The sequence below is a fragment of the Solanum lycopersicum genome, chromosome 9, assembly GCF_036512215.1.
Source record: "Solanum lycopersicum chromosome 9, SLM_r2.1".
Lineage (NCBI taxonomy): Eukaryota > Viridiplantae > Streptophyta > Magnoliopsida > Solanales > Solanaceae > Solanum > Solanum lycopersicum.
In genome coordinates this window covers 51,096,289-51,100,351 of record NC_090808.1, presented here as the reverse complement: position 1 = coordinate 51,100,351, position 4,063 = coordinate 51,096,289, and the positions used below count along the sequence as shown (strand labels likewise).

General features: G+C 32.8%; 1 long non-coding RNA gene across 2 annotated transcripts; it reads left to right on the top strand.

The window, feature by feature from the left end:
• On the top strand, positions 1–3,177 carry LOC104649233 (uncharacterized). Of its 2 annotated transcripts, XR_011211568.1 has the most exons (4): positions 54–201; positions 465–572; positions 1,128–1,226; positions 2,907–3,177. It is a non-coding gene; the product is annotated as an uncharacterized lncRNA (long non-coding RNA). The 2 variants fall into 2 exon arrangements; XR_011211569.1 differs by lacking the exon at positions 465–572 and having other exon boundaries at positions 1–201; positions 1,011–1,226.
• Positions 3,178–4,063: the final 886 nt, after the last annotated feature.

Below are 4,063 nucleotides of genomic sequence, written 5' to 3'. Positions count from 1 at the left end.
ATGTATAAGAATATATCAATATACAATTACCACAACACAAACCCCATCCCCACCCCCACCCCCACCCCCTTCTCTTTCTCTCCAAATAAACATGTGCTCATGTAAACCCTCATTTTTCAGAAATCATATTTGTGAAAACTGTAAATCAAACTCAATTTGTTCACTCACGGATCATTTGGGGAAGAAAATTACAAAAGACAGGTAACTTCTTATCTATCAATGGTTTTGTTCTTATTTTTGATCATTTAATTTGGTCTTCTGTGTAATTTTTTTTAATGGAGTATACATATTGTATTATTGTGATTTAAATGTGAAGGAGTGGTGAGGGTTTCTCAATTTGCATTTCAAAACTCATGCAGAATTAAGTTTTCATTTTGGAAGATGGAGGGCTTATTCTTTAGGGCATTTAGGTTTGTTTTGCATCTTTTTTAGCAATTAACGCACTTTTCACTTCTTGGTGATAGGATTCTCATCCTTTCGTATCCAAGATTACATGCATGGATCTAGAGGTTTTTTCAAGCTTTAGGGAAGTGTCATGATTTCATTACCTTGTTGGATGGTCTAATAATCAGGTAAATATGTCCACCCTTTCCATAATATGATTGAAAAAACTAGAGTAGAGGAGGAGAGGGGATGAAGAAGGTGTTTAAAGTAGAAGTGTGGAGTTTTAAATATTTTCTAACTCTAATTAATATTTCTTTTACAGTGGATGAAATAGCTAATGCTTTGATTCATGTACTAACTATTAAAATATTAGCAGAACATTTCTATCATTGTTGTATGCCTAGATCTTTTTGATATTCTTATGTCTTCACCACATGCATCGCTATATATGAGAAAGGAATTTGTGTACATAACAAATATGTAGCCACGAAAGTTATTTGTTGCCACAGAGGAAATTCCAGGAAGCTTAGTTTAGTTGTATAAATATATAGCCATGAAAGAGGAACTGTCTTCATAAATTTAGGTCGTATCCTTGATTGACTTGAAATTCATTTTCTGGAATGTAGATTAGTTCAACGAGCAGGGTCTAAAATTCATCCTTTAATGCTGGAGTATTGACTATGTATATATTGTGTAGTTCTTCACCTTTCTAGTTTTGTGTTTGTTATCCTGCGATTTCTTAGCAACTGCTGCTCAAGATGGTGTTAAACTTTGGGACTTGTGCAAATTGAAGAACTTTAGAACTTTCACTTCTTACGATGAGAATACACAAACTCAATCAGGTATACATTAACTGCACTCTATTGAAGCAAGACACTAAATTCATACTATGAATAAAAAATAATTGAATCTCATATTTGTTCTTATACTTCTGAATAATTTAACTGGAAGGCTGTATACCATTTTTAACACTTATAACTGAATCTATAGTTAAGTTAAATGTCCACTGTTGATGATACTAGAGCTTCATTCTGAGTTGGGAAAACTAAAGTAGGAGTTGAATTGAATAGCTTCTCTAATTACTATCAAAGTTCTAGTTTATTTTTTTCTTCTTTAGAATAGATTGATGTATTTTAATAAAAGAGTCTGAAAAAAACAGTGTGTCAATATTGTTTCTTGCTAGTAACACTAGTTTAGGACGTTGGTATTATATTTGTTGTTGAAAATAATTTATCTTCCTTGTGTCACATCATTATTTTTTATTAATATTGTTCTACTAAGCAGTTTCTACGACTATAACTTATGTTTGTTTTTGTAAGATTACTACCTTATTGTTGGATCTAAAACAATAAAATGACTTGTACTCAAGATTAGCACTATACAGGTGACCATCTACCCTATTCGACTATATTTGTATGTGTTGGCTTCTATTACCATGTTCTTTGTTCTCATTCCGGCTGCTATTAATGCTTTTGGTTGTACATCATATTCGTTCTTACTCTCTTTAAGCTACCCTCTCTTTCGAAGTTTCTAATAATGAAAACTTTTTTAGAAAACTATTTTTCTATCTCAGTTGTTTTTTACTTGTATGGTATACATGTAAGAGTCCATATACATCACATCTCTATATTCTCTTAATAAGGGTCTACACATCGTATAGCAAAAACTTAAAATGTTTCGTAGGTAGATAATATTCGATTGACAAGTGTAATCATGACTCGAGAGAAATTCTCCTGCAATTTGTTTACACAACTCTATTTAGACTGGAATGTTAGGAACTGAACAGAGCAAAGAAACCTTAACATTGCCGTTTTAGCTTTCTTACAAAATTTCTAATTCTTATGACTAATCTGCCCAATTCATAAACCTCAACTTTTGTGTTGCTGAATCCAATAACTAAGCATAAATATAGCAAAAACAATATCTTAGCAAACTACTTTTTTCCAGAATTTCTAGTTTTCAATAAAGTTTCTTCATTCTTGCAAGCTAGTTAATGAAAGTCAACACATTTGTTGTTGAATATGTATTAAGTTTGGCTCTGTAGTTTAGTCGTGCATCTTAGAAAATTATTATGTTTCATGATTGGACTTAGAGATTTAGTCCAGTATTATGAGAAAATTTTTTCATATAGTGCACAATTGGTACAATTTGTAACTCGAGTGTAAGTGCTTGATCAAATAGGCCTAAATTTGAGTTTATTTTAACAAAACCATGTTAAATTTAATTTATGTTTTTTAGTGTTTAAGGACTAGTTGATTATGTTTTTTTTTCTCAATTTCTATAATGTGTCTAGGTTGTATATAATGTTAAATGTTAACTTCTACTTAACATTATTTGGTTGACATTCTAATTTAGTATTGAATATACTTGGGCAGCCTTCTTTCAGTTGTTTCAAATTTTGAAGATGGATATATTTGAGACTCCAATGCTCGAGTTACTATTAGACATAATTCATCATTTAACTAATTTTCTAGAAGTTCATCTTTATAGTTTTTGTATTGTTTAAATTGTGTATATTGCAGGTGATGAAGACATGAGTTCAGAAGTCAAGCAATAAATTTTGAAGTCATAAAGCAAGCTATTAAGTTCGTGATCATTTTTCAATGACTAATAGATTAAAATTTGTATTTTTCATTATGGTTGTACATACTTTTGGTAAGAGGTTGTGTAAACAATATAGTGATTTTTATCTTAGTCGTCTAGTGTCACCAATAAGATGTTATCCATATTTTATACATAATTAATTATATGTATTAAACCATGATATTATTGAATATATTATTTTTGGAATCCCGTCGATTTGAATAGATGTATGAAACTCTTGAACTACTTATGGTCAATTAGAAACAAAAATATTACCGTATCTAAAGATTAATCTACTATCCAGAGATTTAACGACCAGGAAACACTACTTTTAAAGGGTTGTTAGCGGCCAGTTTTGTTTCCGTCCTTAATTCCATTTAACGACCGGTATAAGAAGCCCGTCGCAATTAACTTTTACCGAAGATACCTATTAGGACATTTTCCTGTCCCAATAGACAATTTGGGACTGGATACAGACATTTAGGGACCAGAGTGTAACGACCTGTTTAGTCGTTTTGAGCAGCAGAGTTTATTTCTGGAAAAACTGGCTGAGACGACGTATCCCACGACGGACCGTCATGGGCACGACGGACTGTCGAGGGGGTCTCGTTCCAAAACACTTAGAATTCTGAAATTTGGGTACTGAAATCGACTCTCTAAACTTCGTAACGGAATGGCAGGACGGACCGTCGTGGGCACAACGGACCGTCACACATCTTCCACAGAAAATTAGTCTCTGAACTCTGCGACGACCCAGCAGGACGGACCGTCGCAGGCACGACGGCCCGTCACAGACTGCGTAATCCCAGGCTGAGTCGGATTTCTTAAATGTTTTAAGGGGGCGTTTTGGGCTATTCCCGCTATAATTATAAATTTAGTGGGTTAATGTTAATAATTTAACTACTTGAGAGTTAAAAGAGATAATCTTGAATTAATTAATGGGTTAAATTCATCATCTTTCATACTTAATTATATGCTAATTAGGGTAAAAGAAAGAGGGTTTGAATAAGAAAAAGAAAAGAACACAAAGAGAGAGAGAGAGAGAGGATCGAACGAGAAAGAGGAGAAACGAGAAGAAGAACAAAGCTTTGGGAAC